The sequence below is a fragment of the Cnephaeus nilssonii genome (genome assembly GCF_951640355.1).
Source record: "Cnephaeus nilssonii genome assembly, chromosome: 22".
NCBI lineage: Eukaryota > Metazoa > Chordata > Mammalia > Chiroptera > Vespertilionidae > Cnephaeus > Cnephaeus nilssonii.
Genome location: NC_137093.1, coordinates 7,478,259 through 7,505,784, shown reverse-complemented (window position 1 = coordinate 7,505,784; position 27,526 = coordinate 7,478,259). Strand labels below are relative to the sequence as shown.

At 40.2% G+C, this 27,526-nt stretch overlaps 1 protein-coding gene and 1 pseudogene across 3 annotated transcripts in view; both read right to left on the bottom strand.

Moving 5' to 3' along the window:
- The window catches only part of MED13L (mediator complex subunit 13L), a 275,922-nt gene that overhangs the window by 145,684 nt on the left and 102,712 nt on the right, over positions 1-27,526 (bottom strand). The gene's annotated exons all lie outside the window — the stretch shown is intronic.
- On the bottom strand, positions 810-15,289 carry LOC307094116 (transmembrane emp24 domain-containing protein 10-like; annotated as a pseudogene). Its single transcript has one exon. The product of its transcript is annotated as a transmembrane emp24 domain-containing protein 10-like (transcript).

Genomic DNA, 27,526 nt, shown 5'->3' with positions numbered 1-27,526 from the left:
CTTTCTGCCCGCTCCTTTTACAATTTCACTACTTGTCAATCCTGAGCTACAAGGTGGGTGAAAAGGTGGGGGGAGGACACTAACTGGGGGAAATGAATTCAACATTACCTATTGCATAGTACCAATTCTCTAGGAAAAATAAGAACTAGAAATTCTGGACAACCATGAGTAAATCTGGTTTACTAATAGTGATAAAGGCATAAACAGACAAATCCTTGGTAATTTGATAGAAGGAACATAAGTGAAGGGGCAAAATTTCCAACTAGTAGAGGCCATTATCACAACTGAACAATACTAGATCTGACTTCTGGTAGGTCCTACAGTTTTTCTTCTTCTTCCCACACTTCTCTATTTTACTACATGAGCAGCCTGTTTCCAAATTCCCAAGGTGCATCTATAAAACATAGCACTTTAACCTGCAACACTCACCCTTTCTGTCAGCACTGCCACAACTGGAATCCAAATCTAAGCCTCCCCCTCTCCTCCTGCCTGTAGGACTTTTAATGCAAAGGCTCAATCTAAATAAGAGTATAAATAGGATGCCCTGGCTGGGCACTCAGTTAATTAGAGTGGCATCCCAATACGCCAAGATTGTGGGTTCCATCCCCGGTCAGGGTCAGGGCACATGAAAGAATCAACCAATGAATAAATAAATATGTGCACCAACAAACTGATGTCTCTTTCTCTCTCTTCCTCCTTCCCTCCCCCACCCCTCTCTCATTTTAAATAAAAATTTAAAAGAGAAAAAACAAAACAAAACAAAAAAACACCGAGCTCCTAACAATCTGGGACTCCCTATGTGTGGAGAAGAGCTAGAACCAGCATGGCTATACTAGTAGATCAAGTTGCCTAACAATCTGGGACTCCCTATGTGTGGAGAAGAGCTAGAACCAGCATGGCTATACTAGTAGATCAAGTTGATACTACAACTCTACTTTAAAACAAACAACAACAACAAAAAACTAGCCCAATGGGCTCCAGGATCACAGTGACTAATGTGAGGCCTCTGGATACAGACAGGCTCTCAACTTTACAGCTCACCAGTTTGACACAGTCTTTTTTTGGAGGGGAGGGGGGGACGCGAGGGGGCACGAATGTTTTCATTCTCTAAAATGAACATTTTTAAAAAGAGTTATCTGTAGTTCAAAGCTCATTTCTATGAGATGTCACATCCATCACCCTTTTACGAGACATAAAATTAAGAAAGGACACCTCCAGCTACCTAAACATTTCAGCTAAAGGTTAAGATAAAGTTAAGGGTGTTTTCACACAGAAATCCAAAGAGGATAATGAGAATGAAACAAGTTCCACGTGGTAATTCAAATCTTGGTACAGGAACTAGAGTGGAAGCCCAAGCTGGTGAACAAATGGAAAAAGGAAAGAAAACATGGTTCAAACAGATCACATGAGGAAACCCAGTACAAATGCTGGCTTTGCATTATCTAGGTAACCCCTATTTTTTTTTTGTCACAGGTGACTCTAATAATAGTGCTATTGTGGTAAAACCAGTCCAAATCCTATCAAGCTAAAAAGAGGTCCCTCAAAGACTTGTTGGGTGTAGGTGGTAACCCATGTCCTCCCACACCAAGAGACATCAGTTCTGGCAAGAAAGTTCCAACGTGCCTTCATGGTGCTGTTGATAGGATGCCTTAGGCCAGGCAAGAACCAGTGATGTTCTGAAGGCTGAGATACAAGGTGGGAGGAGAGTAGGCCTTATTACTCAATCAACTTCTTGGCCTTGAAGAACTGGCGAAGGTAGAAGACCTACCAAGAGGCTAGTCCAATGAGACGGAACATGAAAAAGATGCTGAAGTATAGGACCCGAGTGTTTGATGATTCATTGGTATCGCGCATCTCCTCCTCTCACTTCTTCATGTAGGCAAAATAATTAACGATAGATTCTGACAGGTCTTCTAGGCATCGTAGCCTCACCTCTAAAGGTTTGAGCTTCTCAACTTCTGCCATCTCTTCATAATTTTTTGCCTCCACTCCATGCTTCATGTCTAGGATCACAAGTTGGTCAGGTAACCACCCTGTTTCCTTGCTCTCAAAACACACTTTGAACATATCATAATGTTCATCATAATGTTCAGTGGAAAAGGCAAATTTCCCCTTGGTTGCATCCTCCTTGGAGTACAGAATATGACCAAACAGATCTGTGATCTTGAGGTGGGTGCGCAGGCCGCCAGCGCCCCCAGATTGGTCGGTGATCTTGTATGCGCTGGTCATTAGCAGGTCCTTGTGGATCTCCTCGCCGAGGCACTTGTGGGAGTTGATGGGCAGATGGGAGGAGATGGTGGGCCCCATGACTCACCTCTGCCTACCGGTGGCGCAGGCACCGTTTTGGAGACCGACACAGCCTACTTTCCATAGACGGCTGTCACAACATATCTTATCTTACATGATCTTTTTACATTGTAATATTGTCAGTCTCCTCTCAAGTGGTAGGGTCTATGTTCCCTCCCCTGAATCCAGGTGGCTCTTTGGAACTGCCTCCACAAACAAAATTTGGCCAAAGTGACGGTGTCAAAGCTTCAGACACTGTCAGTCTCCACATCCTGCCTCTTGGAAGACTGGTGTTTGGATCCAACCACGGAGCCGGAGAGGCCCCTGTGGTTGTTCTGGCCAACCGTCTCAGCTGAGGTCCCAGCCAACAGCCAGCATCAACGACCAGCTATGGGAGTAAAATGACCAGCTCCCAAGGAGATCAGGCCTAGCCACAGAGTCCCTCCCAGGGGTGGAGTCTTTCCAGGGGAGCCCCTAGACTCCTGGAGCACAAACTGGTAGTCCCTCTTGCTGCTGTGCCTGAAGTTCTGACCCCCCCTCCCCAAGTCTATGGGCATGATAAAAAAGCTGTTTTTTGCAACTAAGGAACTCATCCAGTACCACCACTGTCCCAGACAGAACAGACTCAGTACCTCATTCACAAAACAAAACCATTATACTACTTCACACTAATTTTACTATAACACAATATGAATGATTCATCTTTGGGTGATAAACCATTAAGTTAGAAGTGGTATATTAACAGTAAAAAAGACTGAATTTTAAAGTTATGATTTCATTACTAAGCACAATATAAACGAAGATATATAGAGATTCAGTGAAATGAAATAATTTATAATTTACAACATACATATCAATATAGGAAATTTTATGAGAAATATAACAGAAAGGCTACTAGGATGGTCTCTGCTCTAATACAAACTGGATATGTGGCTTTAATTCACATAGTATTTATTCATCCTGCTGAGTGTCTATGATGAGCTAGGCACTACTCTAGAGCTACAAATTTAGCCGTGAAGGAAAGTGGTCCCTATTTTCATAAAACTTGCATTTCAATTGAGGGGCAGATAAAAAACAATTTTATTTTATAAAATTATTCCAATCCATGGTAAATGCTATGAAGTCAATAAAACTATTGCTTGATGGTCAATGGAGGCAGAATTGTGTTACTTCATATAATATAAATGACAGTTTTAAAACATGACCCTAAATTTTTTGGCACTCCTCCCATTAAGAGGTAGTGTCTGTTGGTTTCAACCAATGAGTAGGGTGAAAGTGAAGTCATGTGATCTCCAAGGGAGATAAAATACAATCATGCAGCTTCCACTATGTTCACTGGTACATCTGCTCTAGAAGTCCTGATGTATTGAGTCTGACTACCCTGAGGCCACTATGCTGAAAGGAAGCCCAAACAACATAGAAAGGCTACTTACAGGGTCTCCAATCAGCAGTCCCAGCTGAGCCCAGCCCTCGGGCCATCTAGCCCTGAAGTCAGATTAGTAAAGAAGCTTCCAGGTGAGTCTAGTACTCAGCCATTCAATTGTTCTAGTTCCCCCAGCTGAGGCTTCAGAAATCATGGTGCAGAGACAAACAATATCAGTAAGCATTAAAAAAAAAATGGTTGTCATTTATGCCACCAAGAGCAGGGTGGTTTGTTGCATAGCAGGTGATAACAGGAAGACCGCTACAAGGAGGTAGCATTTGTTCTGAGACCTAATGCTATCAAACAGCCAGGCTCAGGAGGACAAGAGAGAAAAGCTGACCAAAAAGGGAGAAGAGCAAATACAGTCCTTAAAGCAGGAAGGGACATGGAGGTATGAAATAAGTCAATCAGATGGCTAAAGCTAGATGATGCAGAGTTCCGTATGCCTTCCTTGATGAGTCACTTAGAAATTATTTTCATTGTACAAGCAAGCCTCTGTAATGCTTTAAGTAGGGCAGTTTTTCAAAGATCCCTTTGGCTGCAGTGTGATTCTTGATGTTAAATGAGGAAACAGAACTGAATGCTATGGTTCCTTTCTATCAGTGCAAAGACTCAGTGTTCCTCAAATTGGGTCTCTAGAAAATCCTTAAGCTATCCACAATACTTGCATTCTATATGTTCACAAAAGCATTTTTTAAAATTAAAGCTTATTTGGGTTCATCAGAATGACCTTAAAACTGAAAGCCACTGCAAATTTCAGTGTGTTTCCCCCACAGACTTTGTGTGTGTGTGTGTGTGTGTGTGTGTGTGTGTGTGTGTGTGTGTATGATCCAAATGAGGGCCAAATGAAGCTACAGTAAGCTGTGCCAAGAAAAGTTTTACAGCAGTTCAAACAGGAGAAAATGGTGGAAGACTGAGTCATTACACCATCCACAGTAGAGCAGGCAGGGCAAAATTAAACAAATCTGATTCAAAGCAGACAGGACCAAATTCTTGCTATGAGCAGAAAGTTTCATTCAAGTAAATAGGTAGCATAAAATACGATGTTGTAAATCTGCATTTTTATTGCTTATATCATTTTGACTGTTATATTTCACCTACAAAATTGCTTGTTTTATAATCATTTATGCTATAAATATAAGGCATTTATTCCAAATTAGAAGTGTCCAAGTCTCTAAAATCTATCTATCTATATATAAAAGCCCAGCGACCAGAACGGCAGAATGACCAGAACAACCAGAATGACCGGTGGCTATGACGTGCACTGCGGCAGTCAACCAGCCTGATCTGGGCCTAAATCGGCCTCCCCACCCCTGATCAGTCCCTCGACCCCGATCTGGGGCAGGAATGGCCAGCCAACTGGCCATGGCCCCTCTTCCCAGATGGGGCCCCATAGAGGTGGGCCAGCCGGACCCCACCTGTTCACAAATTCATGCACCAGGCCTCTAGTGTTTTCATTAACAATGGTGAATATAAATTGGTGACTTTCACATCATACAGTTTTAACACATTATATGTACATTTTCATCAACATTTTATTTTCCTTAGTAAACTTAAGATACCAACTGACCTATGTCAATTACTTTAAATTAGCATAAACAGACTATAACTGAGGTAAATAACCAAAAGTAAGTTATTCTGAAACAATTCTGTATTTTACAGAATAGTCTTCACCTTCCAACTTTGTCTTTAGTTGTGGAAATCTTGTTCACTCTTTAAAATCTAATTCGAGTGCCATCTCTGTAAATGAGTACCCCAAACCATTAGAGCCCAAATTCCTTTGAGAATCTCATACTGCCAGATATTTTCTCCACCATTTCTAGGCAAGCTGGCTGACACTGTTAGCTATTTTGTGTGTTCTTGTCACCAAGATGGCTGGTAATGAGATGACAATGGTGATGGTGGTGTGATGGTGACAATGGCAGCAGCTATCATTTACCTAGTGATGATTAAAGTTCCAAGTACAAAATGTACTCTCCATAACAATCTCCATATAACAGATACAGAAATTGAGGTAACGAGTTTTATGTAATTTTTCAAGTCCTAAAAGCTAACAAATGAGCTAGATATTTTAAAAAAAACTCTGGTATTTTTTATAATACTAGTGTTAATAAAAGCATGGGCCTTTGAAAACTCTTAAGAATCACAGGGAGTATAAAAGTTAGATAGAAATTCTCAGGCATGCCAAATAACATTAAAATATGAAGGAGATGGGCTTGAAATTTTACTGACAAGCTTCCCAGGTATATTCTTATTATATATGTTGAAGACTGAGAAACAACACACAGCACCCAATGCTATTCTGACTCCATCTAGATTATATTTTTGGAGAATAAGAACAATCTAATTTATATAGCTCTTCTTTATCTAAAGAATATAGTATTATACCTTGAAAATAATAAGAGCTTAAAATAGGTTGCCATACTTTTATACTGACAAAACGAAAAATTAGCCATTTTAATTTTATAGTAGTTAAAATCTTAAAAGGTTTAATTACTCCACAAAAATTAATTTTATGAAACATAGTCCCGAATATCTAGGTATTTACAGCTTAGCCAGAGGAAGCAATAATAACTTTCATGGTTTTCAAGGGTTACTTTATATACACATATCAGAGTTTGTTGATGTTGTTAGAGATACAGACTGGAGGACAGGATAGAGAATGGGATGGTAATAACATGGAAGGCTGGAAGGAAAAAGACTATGAAGAAAGTGAAAGAACCAAAGACCTCTTGGGTGGTCCCTGGAATTCTCTCTCAATGCTCTATTCTGCAAGAGAAGCAGAGGCTAAGCTGGAATGCTCCCAAAGCTACAGCATCTTGTTACTGGTTCCACCTAGCAGTAGAGTTTTATGACTCAGTGAGGTGGGTGGTGAATTACATTACTATCTTTCCATACCAGATATTTTGTTTGTGGCCATCAGGATAAATCTGGGGAAGCTCAATTAACACATATCTAAACCTTGGTCAAGTCATAATACCTTAAAAAAAAATCTGCCATACTGTGACCTACCAGATAATTGTAAGCAAAGGTTACAAACTGGCAGTGAAAGGTGTGAAAGCTTTATTCTGTAGCATTTTTAAAAAAAATTTTTTTTAATCAATGTAGTTCTGAGGCACTACAGTTCAAGGTATTTTAAGGTAACTAAAATCTCTGCCTTGGGATTTTTTTAGTATCTAAAATATAAAGAAAGTGCTGTGTTTTCAAATCAAACCACATTTAAATGCCTATTTTACAAGAAAATGCTGAAATTCAGAGCAATTAACACATTTGGTTAATGGAAGACACCACAAAACCATAGTATCACTGAAGAATATTTCTGGATTCTCTGAATCCACAATGATTACCACCTTAGTTGTAACAAAGGGATCAAGAAAAGGATGGACTGCAGATGAGACACTGAGTTTTCATAAAACACACACACACACACACACACACACACACACACACACACAACAAACAAAACCCCCAGAAAATGGAATGATATGCCAAGCCTTCACACTGCTAACCAAAGGCCTTTTGAATCAAGAGCATCATAAAGCATGCTTCTCAAATGTTAACTATGCCAATATTTCAAACTTCGAAGGGGACTTTATGTAGTGCCCAATATCTTAGTGATTGTGTACTAGTAAACTAAAAGATAAAGCAAATAGTGATTCAATGAAGATTAATAACTTGGTAGGTTTTCCAAATTACAGTGAGCAGGAAATAATGCATCATAATGCAGATTCTCCTTTCCCCCCTTCCCCAAGAAGGATATCACAATCTCCATAGAAAATACTGCTTTTCAGTGGTGTTATAATCCCACCAAGGGGGTCCCAGTTTGTAAGTGAAATAGTTTATCATTTGAAGTCAAAGCTAAAATGTTTTGTTATGCTTACCTTTTTCCAAGAAAAAAAAATTAAGAAAATGGTAAATGACTCTTCTACAATTACCATAAAATGTTATTTTGCTTAATATCTTCCCAATCTAACTTAAGGCTCCTTAAGGGTAGAGACATGTCTTTTATTTCATCCAGTACTTAGCACAAGATAATATGCTTGCTGAATATTTACTAAATGAATAGATGCATGTGAATTGTTTAGTTTCAAAGCAGACAGGACCTTTAAAACAATTTTTATAACTCAGATAAGAACAAAAATACCATAAAAAAAACAAACCCTGCATGAAATAAAAAGCAAACTCGCTCCCATTTTTCAGCATGCTCTATCCTCCTTATCCTACTTTATTTTCCTCCAAGCGCTTCCAAGATAGCATAAATATTGCTATCTTGGAAGGTGAGAAGGGCATGTTTGAGAGAGCAAGCGATCACAGTCATGTCTAATCACAAAAAAGAATCCGGAAGAGCAGGTAATTACTAAAACTGGTCTGAAACCATAATTCTCAATAACAAGTGACTATCGCTAAAGTTAAATGTCTTGGCAATAGCAGAGATCCGACTCAGCACTGACTTGGAAACTATCATATTGCTAACACTATTCCTGCAACATTTTAATTTACTTTGGATAGGTTTTTAACTACTGTTATTCATATGCAGCAAAGAAAAAGGGGGCTAAAATGACAGTCATCACATTTTAATAAAATTACTTTTTAAATATTCACCTTCCTTGTTCAACTCTAAGTTTCGTATCCATGGGGTCTGTATTGTTGTCCTGTTTGTTATCTCAAACTACTACGTATTCATTATTTGCTTACTTTTTTAAAACCTGTCCCATACCCATTAGAACATAACCATAAGGGCAGAGAGATGAAAGGATTGAGCACAATAAATAAATATTTGTTGAACTGAATTCAATACAGAGATCAAGATACCAATAAAAGTAATCTTCAATCTACAACCTTATTTCTAGACAATTCAATTACCATATTAAATATCCATACCAGAAACCTAATATGAAGGCAATTAAATAAGCCTTAATTAACCTGTTAACACTGTTTCAAACCAATATTAAAGCTATGCATAACCAGTTATTGTAATTATATAAATGAATGGCTATAAACATTAGGTGGCAGTAGCAGTACACTGCATTATAATCCTGAACTTGATTTTGTCTACACATATATAGAAATCTGATACATAAGTGGAGATAGACAAATAACCTCACATATAAAATGTGCAAAAGGAGCCCTAACCGGTTTGGCTCATTGGATAGAGCGTCAGCCTGCGGACTGAAGGGTCCCAGGTTTGATTCTGGTCAAGGGCATGTACCTTGGTTGCGGGCACATCCCCAGTAGGGCGTGTGCAGGAGGCAGCTGATCAATGTTTCTCTCTCATCGATGTTTCTAACTCTCTTTCCCTCTCCCTTTCTCTCTGTAAAAATCAATAAAATATATATTTTTAAAAAATAATAAAAATAAAATAAAATGTGCAAAAGGAATTGATAATATAACAAAACATAAAAGTAACTATTCCTTTGAATCCAGATTTTTCCAATTATTTCTATAATAAAATAACTGAGCACTATCAAAAAGCTATGGCAATTCCTATAAACATTCAAATTTTTGCCTTACACTTGCAATCTCACATACCACACATCCAAGTTGCCAGCTCTTACCGTGAAAATAATATCTACAATATGACCACTTCTTACCATCCTCACCACTCCCACCACCACCCGGGTTTATCTGGATCACTATAACAACAGCTTCCCTGGTTCTGGGGCTCCCCCACTCCTTCCCACTCCCAACACAGTCTACCCTCCACACAGTAGCAAGGATGAGCCTTTAAAAAAGTTATATCACCTCATTCCTTTGCTCAGAACCCTTCAATGCTTCCCAACTCAGAGAAAAGTTTTGTCTTTAACATCCTTTGTGAACTGACCATATATCTTACCCCAACTTCACCCATACTCTTCCCCACGCTCACTCCATTCCACATAGTCCACCATCAGGTCAACAAGCACTCTCCACCTCAAGGGCCTTTGCATTTGCTGTTCTCTCTTTCTGATATGCTCTTCTGAAAATTATCCATCCATATGGTTTTCCCCCATCTTCTTCAGGTCTCTGCTCAAATGCCACCTTGCTTCATTTTTCTCCATGACACTAAGCAACATCTGACATACTTGATTTTATTATGTGTTTATTTCTTTACTATCTCCCCTATCCCCTACTAGAAATTAAAGTCCACAACAACTAAGAGTTTAGTATCTTTTCTTCACTATTTTATTCCCAGTGCCTGGTAAGTAGTGGCAGTTAAATATTTGTCAGTAAATGACTCCTATTATCAAACAAGCATACAGCAATAGTTTTATAGCTATTTCTTACTCAAGATAAAAGACTACATTAAAAGTTTAAGACTACTGGTGATTTCTTGATTATTTTTTAAGTTCAAGTATGCACAATTCATGTGTGTATACAAATAAAGTGACACTTTTATAATACCTACAATTTAAAGCAATGTGAATTGAAGTCAAATGTGTTACACTGGTCATCATATTAGAATTATATATTTTTTTAATTAGAACTATTTTTACAGTCTTATCTACTGACAAGCTTTGTGGGTTTAGGCTCTGTTGGCTTCAGAATAAAAAAGAATTATAGGTTTGCTCTCCGCCAAAGGACTCTATAATCGGTGCTGATGACTTAATTCTGAACTACATAAGTAGCTAACCACTGATTATGAAATGCCCAGATTTATTTTATTTTATTTTCTGTTTACACACTGTAGAAGAAACATTTGGGCAAAAAGATGGAAATACCAAAGAACCTCAGGAAACTTTCCAAATACAGTATGTCTCTAAAATTCTCACATGTCCTCTGTCAGGATGATCAGTATTATGATTAACCTCCTAGAAAGTGATTTAGCATCTAAACTAAAAACACATGTGATAAAGCCATCTCTGATCACTGACACGTCTTTTTTTTAAGCCTCACAAAGGATATGTTTATTGATTTTAAAGACGAGGGAAGAGAGAAAGGGAGGAAGAGAGGGAAGGAGAGAGAAACCATCAACTGGTTGGCTCCCTTTGGCACCCAATGGCAGATGAAACCCGCAACCTAGGTATGTGCCCTGACCAGGATTCAAACCTGCAACCTTTCTGGTGTATGGACGATGCTCCAACTAAGCCACCAGGCTAGAGCAACTGTTACTTCTTAATTGTAAAATGTGGCAAGAGCATTTTTTTCACATAGCACACTTGTACATGTTCCCCCCAAAAAAGTTACAAAATTGCTTGGAAAAGTTTCTTGTTTTTGTTTTGCCTGTATTGTCTGTTTCTGTTCTTGAAGTAGGGGAGAACACAAAGAGAAATTTTAGAATTTACCCAACGCTGAGTATTTTTCTTCCTCTCTTGGTGTCAAATGAAATGAGGCCATGTGCTACTTTGCCACATCAATGTATACAGAAAAGTATACCACATTTAATGCATATAACAAATGAAATACAACACAATATTGTTTCTTGGTCACAAATTAACTAAAAAGAAGCAATGATCACCAGAGCCATGGAAATTTAGGCATACCCTTGCTTCTTTAAAGTTGGCTTAGACAGATCTCAACTACAAATGGGCTGTGTTCCAAAATTATTTGTAAATCACTGACTTGGAATTCAAAACTCTGTTCTCTTACAGAAATGTTAAATACACCAGTTAGGTTTCCATCTTGCCCATAACAGATGATAGTACCTTAATTTACACTTCCATTTGGAGCTAACTCACCTCCATTCTTATCTGAGACCTCCTTTCTTCTAAAATATTTCAATTAAATTGTGCATTAGTTGATTTTGTGGTCTAAGCTAGAGATATATAACCACCATGCTTGCTATATATTGCTATAAAAACAAGCAAACTGCAGGGGTTTTAAGAGGCAAGAAAAGAAGAGAAACCGATAATACTTTCTTTTCTTCATGTCTCTGAACCCTGATGCGTTCATAAACAACATATTAGAAGTTGGACAAACATTAAAGTTACAAATACTAAAAAATGTAAAATGAGTATACAAAACCTATTTCCAAGCACAAAGAAAATCATAGCAATTTTTACCTTTATAAAAACAGGTTATGGATTAGCTAAGAGAGACCACACACATACATACACCTCCTTCAAATTCCCAATTATTTAGCCAGTGCTACAGAACTTAATAAAAGCCAGGTGGCTACACAGAGCCACAGAATAGGCACACATGCAGTGTATCTTTGCTTGCCTTTTTCTTCTCCCCTGGGTTCCATATGCCACACACAAGAAAGGGTCCTGACTAAGATGAGAAATTCTTGCTATTCCACTGTCCCAAATGTTTATTAACTCACCATTTATGAAGTACTCACACTATGATTCATTTAAATTAATGTCTGACAATAAACATTCCTATTTCTTAAATCTAACTCAGCATCAACAAGGCCACATCCTCACCTAGGGTGAGAAAAAAAGTTGGCGCTCAAGTATTCCTGAAAAACTCTGTCTCCAGCCCTCAGCTCCCAACATCCAACACTAAGAGTAATTTCAGATTCCTTTTCTGAAATTCTTCATGTTTCCAACACTGAGATTGGTTTAAGGATCTTTAACCAAAATCTATTTTCACACACAAACACACACAAAAATCTTTTAATGAGAGAACTTACCCCAAAACATGGAATTTTTGCTCAAAGCATTCTCAATATATATTCTCCATGTTAATGGTTAATCAATTTGGCTAATATAACTAACTAGAGGCCCAGTGCACGGATTCCTGCACTGGTGGGGTCCCTCGCCTAGCCTGTGCCCTCTCACAATCCAGGGATGTCGGATAGCCGTTTCTGCCTGATCCCCGCAGGCCTGATCCAGACAGCAGGGAGTCCGATCCTGTGCGTTGAGCGTCTGTCCGCTGGTGGTCAGTGCACGTCATAGCGACTGATCAACCAGTCGTTTGGTCGCTTAGGCTTTTATATATATAGATAACTCACCTGCTGTACTTTTTTACTATGAATTCACTATGAGTAGCCACTACAAATGAATCATCTTTAAAGCTCCAACTATTTCATGGGGAGACATTTAAGGATTAACTGAGATAGTATCTAAAGGTACCTAAAACAGTGAGAGTAAATGTTCCATAAAAGATTCTGATAGTCTGTGCACATAAGCAGTCATCCTGTGGCATGCTAATAAATCTCAGATATTTAATTATTTGCTATCTAATACCTCTACAGCTATGCAATACCACTTCAAACTGCACTTCATGGCATTACTGCAGTGTTTCTGCCATGTAGTTGCCCCACTTAATTCACCCCATTACACTTACAAAGGTCATTACATGAAACTGTGTCTAACAACATAGCATGGCAGAGCACTCTGTTGTCAATACACTAACTTCGTTTTATGATCCCATTATCTTCCTATGATCATTTAAATAAAATTGGTTTATCAACCTCATGTACAGATCAACAAATTAATACCTGTCTGATACAAGGACTCCTGACACTTAATCACTAAGTATCCTTTAAGAAAGGGACACCATGGTATGCATACAAAGATTTCCTTATCACAGGCTGAAAAACAACTTAAGGTGGATTTTCTGGAGCTGAGTCCCAAGGCAGCTGGATGCTTGGCCTAGCTCACCTTTTGAGTCCCTTCCAGTCTTGAGATTCTTCTATGTTCTCTCCTGCTGCTACTTGGTTTTCAGAGTAAATAGCACATAGTAGTTCCTAAGTAACTGCTTAGAATACTTTATCAATTGTTGAGGGAAAAGTTTTTAAATTCCCAACACAATAGTAACAAGTTTTAACAGCAGGCTCCAGATTCTCTGCACTAGCTAAACAATTCAACAAATAAGAAAAAATAAACTCTTTCCTATTTGTGACAAGAAAAGTTTTTAAAATGCCTGCAAGAAAATTACTTTAAATTTTGATAAAAATTACTTTAAATAGCACCAACTCATGAAGAGTGGCCATAGTCTAAAAGTATACACAAAAAGTACCAAATATTTGCCTATTACAACAAAGACAACTTTCTCTCTAATATTTATGGTGTTCCTACTATGTGCAAGAAGGTATTTCTAGAGAAATAAGAAAAATAATACACCCTGGATCCATGCTATCAGAGACAATAAGACATATATCCATTTAACTAATATTCAACAATTATTTACTATGCAAACTCTGTGCTTATTTTGAAAGCTTATACTATAGAAAAAAAGAGTGGCTAATGCAACATAATATAGCCAGGTTTTGACAAAAATGAAATGGTAGTGAATCAAAAAGTTATCAAAAACAGCTTTTTCTTTTCCTACTACAAATGTAAAGAATAGTCTGTTTCAAAAGCCATGATATCATGTATCATTTCACATACTAAAAGCAGCACCTCATTTCGCTATAGTTCTCAAATTTGGCAACATTTAGTGTTAAAAGTCATTTGTTTTCATTCATGCATATGTATGCATATACCTATACACACGTATTCATTTATTTAATTACATGAAAGTTCAGGAGAGAAAGAAAATAGTATTTTAAAAATTCAAGTTTATTTCTTTAATTTCAGTGTACTAGTAACTCTCAACTCTCCCCTTAACAATTATCCTGGATAATAAAAGCATAATATGCAAATTGACCAAACGGCAGAACAGCACAATGACCACCTGGACAACCATCCAGAATCACGCTATGACACCACACCCACTGGCGCCAGGCCAGCCAAGGTGGGTGTGATGCAATTGGTGGGGGCCCGGTTATCACCCCATGATCGCCCCACAAAGGGAAGCCCAGGCCACCAACTGGGTGCCTGCCGGAGGCCAGAGGGAAGCCCAGAACCCAGGTGCCAGAGGGAAGCCAGTGCCGGCAGCTGGGGGAAGGAAGGCCTACTCTTGCACAAATTTCGTGCATCAGGCCTCTAGTATTTGTTTCATAAAAGAACCACTAAATATGTTTTTATGGAACTATGCAATAAAATTATTTACATAATTTGTTGCTGGTGAAGCTTTATAAGTGTGAATTACATTTCTCTCCTATAAAATGAGGAGAGCTATTACAGGTAGCTCAAAAAGAAAAAAAGAGCCGAAACTGGTTTGGCTCAGTGGATAGAGCGTCGGCCTGCGGACTCAAGGGTCCCAGGTTCGATTCCGGTCAAGGGCATGTACCTTGGTTGCGGGCACATCCCCAGTATGGGGTGTGCAAGAGGCAGCTGATCGATGTTTCTCTCTCATCGTTGTTTCTAACTCTCTATCCCTCTCTCTTCCTCTCTGTAAAAAATCAATAAAATATATTTTTTAAAATAAAAAAAAAAGAGGGAATAAGGTCTGAAAAACTCTTATGCCAATAGCAAAGAAATGCTTTATATGGTGATAAAATAAAGATAAAATTAGCAAAGAAGTGATGTAACAGGTTGACAATCTATACCAAAAACTTATTTGCTTATTTATGTCTGCCCACTAACTTGTTCAGCATTTCTAACTAAAACCACCCTGGATTTTTAAAAAATAATAAAAGTAGCTTATTTTTATTTCGTTATCTTGGGGAGAGGAGAGTAAAAGGAAGAGGAAGTACTAGAATTAAATGCACCGTCTGGAGAAAATAGAGAAGTGGATACAGTGTCTACCCAATCATTACCACATTTTGCAATCTTTTACTCCTCTTCAGTATCCCATATAAATTTGTTCCCTATTACTGTCTTTGACCCATTCTTCTCACCATTTCCCAAGTTATCTTACTAAAACACAACTCTGATCATGTTATTCCTTTAAAAACTTTTACTGCCTAAAAATGAAGTTCAAAGATCTTAGAACAGTTGTGTGTGTTTTTTGCCCCACCTATTTAAGTCTTCTGTGTGTACTTCCTTCGGTCTGTACGTTCCCACCCACTAGTAATTCATTTTAGAGACTTTGAATATACCCTATACATTCATATCTTTGCTCATACACTGTACCATGTACATGAAATAGAACATGCTGCTCTTGTCTTTGCTCACTAATATGACATGTGTTCAATAAAATTTACCTCATATCCCTCCAAGTGAAATTAATTTCTCTTTCCTGATTTCTCAAGGCATTCTTGATTAAGTTTTATACAAAACTTGTCACATTTTGTCATATGATAGTCAACTATCCTACCTAATAAAAGAGTAATATGCAAATTAACCATCACTCTGCTACATGCACAGGCCACGCCCACAAGCCATGCCCACAAGCCAATCAGAGTGAGTATGCAAATAAACCCAACCAAGATGGCTACAGCCACAGAGAGCAGGAGGGAGGCTTGGGTTTCCCTGGTAACAAAGGAAGTCAAGCTTTCCTCATGCCGTTGCAGGCCTAAGCCTCCACTCAAGGCTACAAAGTTTCAATTAGGGAAGGTAAACCAATCCAAACAGAAATGGCGGCAGCCACAGAGCTGGAAAGAGCAGGAGGCTAGGGTTGCCCCCTGCTTTCCGCACACCCTGGCCGGCCTAGGCCTCCACGTAAGGCTACAAAGTTTCAATTATAGAAGATACACACAAACCCTAACAGAAACAGCTGCCGGCCAAGGAGTGAGCAGGAGGCTTGGCTCCACTCCAGGCTACAAAGTTTCAATTGTAGAAGGTAAATAAATTCCAGATACCAGGGCCTCTGCTTGGGTTGCCAGGGGGCGTGGCTGGCCTGCAAACCACCACAGGCCCCTTGCTCAGGCCGCCCCACGCCCCAAGGGAACCCCCACCCTGATCCGGGATACCAGTTGGACCCCACCCATGCACCAGGCCTCTATCCTATCTAATAAAAGAGTAATATGCAGATTGACCATCACTCCAACACACAATATGGATGCCCCCATGTGGTCAAAGATCCTGCCCCCATGTGGACACAAGATGGCCAGCAGGGGAGGGCAGTTGGGAGGCACCAGGACTGCAAGGGAGGGCAGTTGGAGGCAATCAACCCTGCAGGGGAGGGCAGTTAGGGGTGACCAGGCCGGCAGAGGAGGGAAGTTGGGGACAAATAGGCTGGCAGGGGAACAGTTAGACATCAATCAGGCTGGCATTGGGGTGGTTAAGGGGTGATCAGGCTGGCAGGCAGAAGTGGTTAGGGGAAATCAGGAAGGCAGGCAGGCGAGCAGTTGGGAGCCAGCATTACTGGATTGTGGGATCGGGCCTAAACGGGCAGTCGGACATCACTGGAGGGGTCCCAGATTGGAAAGGGTGTAGACTGGGCTGAGGGAAACACCCCCCTGCCCCTGTGCACGAATTTCGTGCACTGGGCCTCTAGTATACATTAAGTGTTACACCCCAATAGATCAAAGGCTTATCAAAAAGAGCTGCTTAGAGTTCCACAATCATGTCTCGTTGTTAAATACACCTCCCATACACAACCCTAAAAAAAATTCCACATTATTTAGGTAATCAAGAAATATATTTGATTCACCTGTGATTCTATCTATGCTGCATGCTTCCATGTTTTAGCTTCTTAACTATCATTTGACAAAGAGAGCTAGCTTTATAAAGAAGAGCCCAGCTATGTCCAAAAAGTCAAACGGTTTGTGACTGAACAAATAAGCAACTTAAAGATCAATATCTGGTATTTGTGATAGAAGTTTCAATATGCCAAATCTCCCAACAATATGGAAGAACAAAGATGACCCCAGCAGAGGATACAACATGAATAAAGGCACAGAGAAAACAGCAGTGAGAATGGCTTGGCTAAGAGATGAGTGAATGGGAAATGTGAAGTTCCTTTCCTATGTCTCCTGAGAGCCTTAAATTAGTTGGCAATAAAAAAAAAAAATTGGTAAATAGATGATAAAATACCATTCAAAGGAGCAAGGGTGTTGGGGAAGGGAGGGGAGCAAGGCAGAAGAGGTAGGAGACGGAAGCAAGGAGGGGAGGGAGGGAGGACAGTTCTTTCATTTTGGACTCTGATCATTACATTTTTAAAACAGACTGTAGTAGTGACAAAAATAGATACACTCATTTCCCTTGGATTATATACCCCCCCCCCAAAAAAAAAAAAAACCACAAACACACACACACCCTGTTTGTATTTAATAAATGTGCCTGTGGAGAGACTTAGCTGTTATTAAAAAAAAAGGGGGGTGGGCTCAAACTGCTAATGTCTTTGCAAAGATTTAATTGGAATCAGAGCTGACATTGAGATCGCTGCTGTACCAGTATGGCCCTAAGCCAAACCTCTTTTTCTGGCTGACCATGCAGGCTGTGTCACCGGGCATTAACTTCACACCACATGCAACAAGCCTCCAAGTGTCTAGTCCTCTTGTGTCTGCCTAAGGCCAGATTCTACCTTCACTAAAGTAGAGCCCACTTATCAACATACTCAAATTATTACAACAAAGTCTTGGTAAGAAATCCAAAAAGGCAAAAATAAGGTGATTTCTAGTCTTCTTATTAACATCTAGATATTGTCTTCATTTAGTAAACCACACTTGTACAGTGAGTGAGGTGAGAAAGTTATGGAGAATAAAGCAGGCTCATAATTTAAATTTCATCTTAAATAGGCTTACTGCAGCCGGAATCAGTGGGGTGGGGGAAATTAGTTATAACATTGTTTGTTATTCAAAAGAAATATGTATAAAGAAGTCTTCATGAAGAAGCCAATTTTCATTTATAATTGGTTAAGATGTCAGGAATGTCTGCCCTGGCCAGTGTGGCTCAGTTGGTTGGACGTCACCTTGTACTAGTACACCAAACTGTCAGGGCATATGCCCAGATTACAGGTTCCCTCTCCCTCTTTCTCTCTTTAAAAATTAATTGAAATATTTTTTAAAAGAGATAAAAAATGTCTTGTTACTACAGAAATATCAGAATTGTTAAATGCTTTAAATGAAAATGTTTCTTCACATCCTGCCTATAAACTGCTTCTTCAATTTAAAAAAAATATACATGTTTTTTAAAAGGTATCATGAAGAGACTATATTAGCAAGGGGTTAAACCAGAGATTTCACAATAAACATACACAATGGAATTCCTTCGTTACATTGATTTTGAAATAAAATACAATGAAACTATATTATATTTGGCCTTTAGGAAAATGTGGGTGTGATATACCCTATTGAATGGCTGAACCTGAGCAACAAGAAGCCACATTACAACATACCAATTGCAAGAACAAATCTACAGCAAGTTTTGGAAAATCAGAATTAACCATAATGTCAGAAAGCAAAATGGCTTCTGCCTATAGTGACTATGGAAGCCATGCAAACCCATGTAGGGCTATTGTTAACATTCCCAACAGTAAAAGTCAGTAAAGACAAAAACAGAGACAGGGAAGAAAAAGGTATTGTAGGTCTTTTAGAAAGCCATTTCTTAAATCTAAGGACATTCAAGTGAATTAACTCTCAATTTCTACTCCTTATGCTTTCTCAACTCTACTGCTGTATGCCTTCTTCAGTTTGCCCAAGATGTCTGAATGCCAAAATCTCTTTATTTGGACCATTCAAATACCATCTCTTCCCACTCCCCTACACACTCAACTAGAAGTAGTTCCTCTCCCTTCACTATCTCCCCTAAGCATTTTCACCTCCCCTGACCGGTAATATTTCTACCTCCATTTCACATGGAAACATATTTTGTCTCAAGAAGGTTCTCTCTCCCCTACTGGATTATATACTTGCTATGGACAGAACGTTCTTATAAAGCCCCAACAGGGTTGTGAAAATAGTAAATACTCAGTAAATGTCTGCCATATGAAAGAGAAACAAAAAAGTAATTTTTGCAAACTCTGAAATTATTGCTAGTATAATAATGTTCTAGTATAGTTACATTGTTTCCATATTTAAACAAACTTTAATAGCAATTATGATTCATCACTGCTAACGTGAGGGAGGTAATAAAAAGACACCTGTGTGTGCGTGCGTGCGTGTGTTTTGCTTTATTTGGAAACAGGTGATTAAACTGTCAAAATTTTGTCTGCAGGTAAAGTTTCTTCAACTTCCAGCATATGTCTACCACTCATAGAATGCATGTCACATTTTATACTGCACCTCAGGGGCTGCCTACTTTCTTGCCCTGTTCTTGCCACTTCCCTTGCCTGGTCCTCAGAAAGCAGAAGGGTGTTCTAGGTAGGAATTTGGAGTCACAGGACCCAATCTTTAAAAAAAAACACCAATGGTATGGAAAAAAGAGGGGCAGGGAAGAAGGGTTATTCAACATCAGAAAACAAATTTAAGAGCAATCCTTCCTATCCTATCCTATATAATAAAAGGGTAATATGCAAATCAATCAACCAGCAGAACAACCGGTTGCTTTGTCGCGCACTGACCACCATGGGGAAGACACTCAATACAGGAGCTGCCCCCTGGTGGTCAGTGCACTCCCACAGGGGGAGCGCCTCTCAGCCAGAAGCCCTGAGCCAGGCTCACGGCTGGCGAGCACAGCAGTGGTGGCGGGAGCCTCTCCAGCCTCGGTGACAGTGCTAAGGATGTCCCACTGATGGCTTAGGTCCGAGGGCTCCCAGACTGCGGGAGGGCGCAGGCCGGGCTGAGGAACCTCTCCCCCCACCCCCGAGTGCACAAATTTCGTGCACAAGGCCTCTAGTAACTAAATAAAATGTGTGATCAGAGCAGTGTGGTTATATAAGAAAATGCCCTAATTTTTTTTAATATATTTTATTAATTTTGTACAGAGAGGAAGGGAGTTGGGGAGGGATAGAGAGTTAGAAACATCGATGAGAGAGAAACATCGATCAGCTGCCTCCTGCACACCCCCTACTGGGGATGTGCCCGCAACCAAGGTACATGCCCTTGACCGGAATCAAACCTGGGACTCTTCAGTCCACAGGCCGACGCTCAATCCACTGAGCCTAAACGGTCAGGGCAAAATGCCCTAATTTTTTAAAGATGCATACAGAAATAAAAAAATGATAGGACTTGTTTTAAAACTTTTAAGAAAAAAATTTATAAGGCAAACATGGCAAAACATTTACTTTTTGTTTGTAATTTTTTATTTTAGAAAGAGGGATGAAAGGAAAGAGACACTGATCAGTTGCCTCCAGCATGAGCCCCAACCAAGCCCCAACCAGGGATCAAACCTGCAAACTGGGTATGTGCCCTGACAAGGAATCAAACTTGATTCCTTTTGATGTATAGGATGACACTCCAACCAGCTGAGTCACACGGGCCAGAACAAAACATTAACTTTTAAATATAAGTGAACAGTGTGTTGGGTGTCCAGCATAATTTCTATCTAGCTTTTCATGTATTTCAAAATTTTTTATTAGAAAAGATAAAAAGGCCCAGCCAGCATGGCTCAGTGGCCTAAGAACCAGGAGGTCACAGTTCAATTCCCAGTTAGGGTACATGCAGGGGGTTGTGGGCTTGATCCCCAGTGGGGAGCTTGCTGAAGGCAGTCTATCAATGATTCTCTCTCATCATTGATGTTTCTATCTCTCTCTCTCTCCCTTCCTCTGAAATCAATAAAGGGGGAAGGCAGAGGGGGCGATGGGAAGTAATCAACCAAGAACCTTGTATGCATATTAAGAATGGCCCATGGCCACGACAATGGGGCAGTGAGGGCCTGGGGCGGGAGGGGGGTGGGGGGTAGGGAGTGGGTTGGCTAAGAGGGGGTCAATGGGGGGGGGGGGATATATGTAATACTTTCAACAATAAAAAAAATTATTTAAAAAAAATTTTTTTTCAGATAAAAAGAGCCCTAGCCGTTTTGGTTTAGTGGATAGGGCATCAGCCTGCAGAGTAAAGAGTCCTGGGTTCGATTCCAGTCAAGGGCACATGTCTCCATTGCAAGCTCGATCCCTGGCCCTAGTCGGGTGCATGTGGAAGGCAACCAATCAATGTGTCTCACTCACATCAATGTTTCTCTGTCTCTCCCCCTCCCTTCCACTCTCTCTAAAAACTCAATGGAAAAATATCCTCAGGCGAGGATTAATTGGGAAAAAAAAGATAAAAAGAATTCTTAAAACTGAAAGAAAAACTTGAGTCTGTGAGACTTGAATTACAGTCCCAGTTAGGTCTTGTATTGTATAGACATAGATAAGTTACTAAACCACTGTGAACCTTAGCTCTTAATTTGTTTTTTAAAAATGACAATAACACAAAGATCGAAGAGTTGTTCAAAGATTACATTAGTATAGAACACAATTAGGACAGTGATATCACACAGTAATTACACAACATATGTTAACTATTATTAATATTCCTGCTGAAAGAAGGAATAACCTGGTTAAAGAGTATTATGTTCTCTCTGTACAAAGAGCTTACTGCTGCTGGGGAGAGGAGGTACCTGGAAGAAAAGATCAACCAACCACCTTTCTCCAACACCACATTTGCCAAGAGACTATGGTAGCACTAAAAGCCACAAAATGGAACAAAGGATGGAGGAATCTAAAGTGTCACCTCTATCAGCAAGAGAAGTTCCAGCATATTCTGTGAAAGGTAGCTACCACAAATATCCATCTCCACCACCACCATCTCCACCACCACAAATAAGTGACAGAAAACAGTAATTTCTACAATAACAATAATTTGATATGTCATTAATAACAAAAATCTGTTATTAATAACAATCTACTATATTGTTTAATACAATAAAGAATTAAAGCTAAGAGTTATGAACACTTAAAGGCCAAAAGCAAGTGAAATCCACTCTCCCAGAAGAAATAATGGTCAGTATTCCAAGAAGAGGCAAATGTTTCTTCTTAAAGAAACAGACTAGAAACAGAAAACATCTGCTACTATTTGAACCCATTTCCCTTACTGCAGGAAATTCTGTAACTAAACAGAAAAACTTTCTAACAAATATCCAAGGAGTATATTTAGCTTAACTCTTCCCTTTGTGCTTAGAATACATTTGCTCATAAGCACGTTGAAGGCTTACTTACACCATGGCCTCACAGGTTCTTCCCTTCCCCAAGGTTGAGAACATTCAGATAAAAAGTAACAACGCTTTCATTAAAAATAGAAAACAGAAAACCTAATAGGTATACATATATCAATCTCAGGGAAAGGGAAACTAAATAATAGACATAACAACAAGAAGAAAAGTCGTAGCTGTCCAAAGCTTTGTTCTTGTAGCAGTAGCAGAAATAGTGATGATATTTAACAACAGCTTGTACTTAAGAGTTTTCTATGAACTAAATGCTGTGCTAAGTGATTTCTATGTGTTAACTCGTGCAATCCTCAATTCAATAAAGCATTATGACTCTAATTCCTTAGTTTTCAAACAAAGAAAATGAAATTTAGTGGTTTGCCCAAAGTCATACAGCTAGCACCCAGAAGAGACGGAATCTGAACCCAAGTCTGACTCCAAAACCCATGCTGTTAATTACTAACCTTACAACCCTCTCTCGAGTGGATCCCTAGAGCAGCTAGAGGCCTGGATCTAGGATTCTGGTATTACCAAGGCCAACTAGTGGCATTAACAATAATAAAAAAAACTATCAAATGCTAATTCTAGTCAGTATATTTTTAGGAGAAAACTTTTTTTTTAATTTGTTTTTCCAGTGTCGTCAGTTCAAACTCACCTTATTGAATTGACTCACTCTGAGGGTTTCAGATAATTAAAATTTACTATACTGAGGAATGGAAAATTTGTGCAATACTACTAGTTCAATAAAATTATGTAAAAGTACCAACATTGCAAAAAAATACACACTCTTAACTTTTACATTTTAAAATATATTTAAAAATAGACATGTAATTACAACCAAAGAAAATAAGTACTCAACTTTTACAAGTAATATTTTTGGGGAAAAATACTTTTCCAGGCTCTGAATACTTCCAAATCCCATATTTATTTTAAATTAATTAAATTTAATGAAGGAAGGCCAATATGCTAGATAGAACAAACATACCACAGTTCAGTCACAATATATACATTTCATATTTGCTCATGAAAATGTTCACAGCCTGAAAAAGTATTTTTTTTAGGAGAAATCTTTTTTGATCAGAGCCTATTAATACTGTGGGCAGGGGAGAAACGAAGATGGCGGCATAGGTAAACACCTAAACTGCTGCCTCGCACAACAATTTCAAAACCACAACTAAAAGACAAAACAGACACCATCCAGAACCACAGGAAAGCTGGTTGAGTGGAAATACTACAACTAGAAGGAAAGAGGAAAGCACATTGAGACTCAGGGAGCTGCGGAAGGCAGAGGTCCGGAGGTGTGCCCATACAGAGAGGACTGACTGCTGAGTGCAGGGGCGGCTGAGTGCGCGGCTGGCTTTCTAAAGCCGGAGGGAGATGGAAGCTCCCGACTGCACTGAACTCCAGTTCTGGGCAAGTTTCTGGGAACCCAGACTCATTCGGGGAGAAACTGGACTGTCTGGCAGCGGGCAAACCTTGAGGGTGGCTTTCTCTCAGAGGTGCTTGCAGCAATTACCAAGGGACACTGAGACCCAGGGGCCTCATAGGGCAGGGCTGACGGGAAGCCAAGGCTGTCGGCTGAGCCCTGAAACTCCGCCCCATCCAAACTGAGCACAGAGGCTTTTGCAATTTTGCAAGTCTTGTCCCATAAGGGTGTCTCCAGCACAGAAGTTCTCCCAGCGTAGACACAGCTGATCCTCACAGCCAATTGGCCTGGAGGTCAATTCCTCCCAGTGATACCGACAACAATCAAGACTTAACTACAACAGGGCTGAGCACACAGTCCACAAAGGGGTGCACCAAGAGTGTCCATCTCAGGTAACTGGGGAGGCTGAGCCATTTTGCCCTATAGGACACCTAGCACACAAAGCTACTCCACCAACTCAGGGGAGCAGCAAAAATGCAGAGACAAAGAAACAGATCACAAATGAAAGAAATGGAGGAAAACAAATGACTGGATATACAATTCAAAACCACGGTTATGAGGTTTTTCAAGAATTTCCTAGAAAAGGCCGATAAATTTAGCAAGACCCTCGAGGATATGAAAAAGGACCAACTAGAAATTAAACATACACTGACTGAAATAAAAAAATATTATAGAGAGACCTAACAGCAGACTAGAGGACCGCAAGAATCAAGTCAAAGATTTGAAATACAAAGAAGCAAAAAACACTCAACCGGAAAAGAAAAAAGAATCCAAAAATTTGAAGATAGTGTAAGGAGCCTCTGGGACAACCTCAAGCGTACCAACATCCGAATTATGGGGGTGCCAGAAGATGAGAGAGAGCAAGATACTGAAAACCTATTTGAAGAAATAGTGACTGAAAACTTCCCCCACCTGGTGAAAAAAATAGACTTATAAGTCCAAGAAGTGCACAGAACCCCAAACAAAAGGAATCCAAAGAGGACCACACCAAGACACATTATAATTAAAATGCCAAGAGCAAAAGACAAAGAGAGAATATTAAAAGCAGCAAGAGAAAAACAGTTAATTACCTACCAGGGAGCACCATACGATTGTCAGCTGATTTCTCAACAGAAACTATGCAGGCCAGACGAGAGTGGCAAGAAATATTCAAAGTGATGAACAGCAAGAACCTACAACCAAGATTACTCTACCCAGCAAAGCTATCATTCAGAATTGAAGGTCAGATAAAGAGCTTCACAGATACGAAAAAGCTAAAGGAGTTCATCACCAACAAACCAGGATTATATGAAATGCTGAAAGGTATTCTTTAAGAAGAGGAAGAAGAAGAAAAAGGTAAAGATAAAAATTATGAACAACAAATACATGTCTATCAACAAGTGAATCTAAAAATCAAGTGAATAAAAAATCTGATGAACAGAATAAACTGGTGAATATAACAGAATCAGGGGCATAGAAAGGGAGTGAACTGATAATTCTTGGGGGAAAAGGAGTGTGGGGGTGCGGGAAGAGACTGGACAAAAAGCGTACACCTATGGATGAGGACAGTGGGGGGGAGGTAAGGGCAGAGGGTGGGGTGGGAACCGGGTGGAGGGGAGCTATAGGGGGGAGAGGGGGGAGAGGAACACCTGTAATAATCTGAACAATAAAGATTTATTAAAAAAATACTGGTGAGGCCATGCACCACTGGGTCCGGGTGAAGCTGAATCCTGGGTCTGGGCGAGGCCATGGGCCCCTGGATCCGGGTGAGGCCACGCGACCCTGGGTCTGGGAGAGGCCACGCGCCCCTGGGTCCGGGTGAGGCCACGCGCCCCTGGGTCCGGGGGAAGCTAGATCCCGGGTCCGGGTGAGGCCGTGTGCCCCTAGATCCAGGTGAGGCTGGGTCCCGGGCCCGGGTGAGGCCACGCGTCTCCTGGGTTCAGGTAAGGCCACGCGCCCCTGGGTCCGGGTGAAGCTGGATCCCGGATCCGGGTGAGGCCGTATGGCCCTGGATCCGGGTGAGGCTGGGTCCCGGGTCCGGGTGAGGCCCCACACACCTAGGTCCGGGTGAGGCCACGCGCCTCCTGGGTTCAGGTAAGGCCACGCGCCCCTGGGTCCGGGTGAAGCTAGATCCCGGGTCCGGGGGAGGCCATGTGCCCCTGGATCCGGGTGAGGCCACGCGCCCCTGGGTCCGGGAGAGGCCACGCACCCCTGGGTCCGGGTGAGGCCACGCGCCCCTGGTTCCGGGTGAGGCCACGCGCCCCTGGGTCCGGGTGAGGCCATGCGCCCCTGGGTCTGGGTGAAGCTGGATCCCGGGTCCAGGTGAGGCCATGTGCCCCTGGATCCGGGTGAGGCTGGGTCCCGGGTCCGGTGGAAGCCGCACGCACCTGGGTCCAGGTGAGGCCACGCACCCCCTGGGTCCGGGTGAGGCCACGTGCCCCTGGGTCCGGATGAAGCCGTGCCCCTGGATCCGGCCGAGACCCAACCAGAGGGAATCGAACCTGCATTAACACCATTTGTCCACCATCCAGAGCTGAGCGGTCAGGGCCGACATGTACACATAAGGAACTGGTGGACATTGATATTGGGTCTCAAAAGAACTGTTGGTCCAGAAAGAAATTCACTACAGACTGATTCATTTGCCTGTCAGCATAACTATTATTGCTCATCTCACATTCAGTTCATTTATCTCTAGTGACACATGATCTCGCTCATCTAGGGGAAATGATGAACAACATAGACTGATGAACAAGAACAGAACCAGAAACAAGGAGGCATCGATCGGACTATCGGGCCTCAGAGGGAGGATAGGAGAGGGTGGGGGGAGGGGGGAGAGATCAACCAAAGGACTTGTGTGCATGCATATGAGCCTAACCAATGGTTAAGTTCAACAGGGGGTTGGGGCATCTGTGGGGAGGGGTGTGGGATGGGAATGGGGGGGATGAGGACAAATATGTGACACCTTAATCAATAAAGAAATTAAAAAAAAAAAATACTGTGGGCAGTGCTGAGGCTCCTTTACGGTAAGAGCAGCATTTTGACACACAATGTCTTAAACCAGAATCTGGTTCACACTTATGTATATCCAAAATTTACAAAAAGCAATCGAACTTGAAACTGTTGATAAATTATCCTTTACTGCTTCTAGTCACAGAATTTTTTTGTCCTTCAAAACACTAAAACATAAATTTATTGATTCTCAGTTCCAAGTATTCATTCTTTCATTTTAATAAAATGATCACAGATATGTAAAGATTTTATTATTTTAGTATTTTAGTATTTTAGATTTTAGTATTTTATTATTAAAATAGTATGGTATTAAGTAGAAATTAAAATATCATTTCCATCATTGTACATATAAATTTATATTCCAATTTTTTTGAATAGAGGAAAAATTTCTGCACATCAATTATTCCATGTTTCTACAGACAATTCACTTTAGAAGGGTTTTCCTTAAATCTTTTACTTATTATAATCATTTTTCATCAATCTTTGATTGCAAACAATTGTCATGATTTTATTTCTCAAAAAAAGTGAAATTCTTTAAATTTGTATTACTATTAGCAATATGTTAAAGTTCAAGTTCATCAACTTTAATTACTTTTACAGTGGTCCTATATGATAAACGTTCTCCAGCTAAAGTATAACTTGCAATTTTTCACTGAAGCATATATTATACATAATACATGAGTACATCCATTAAGATACCCTTTT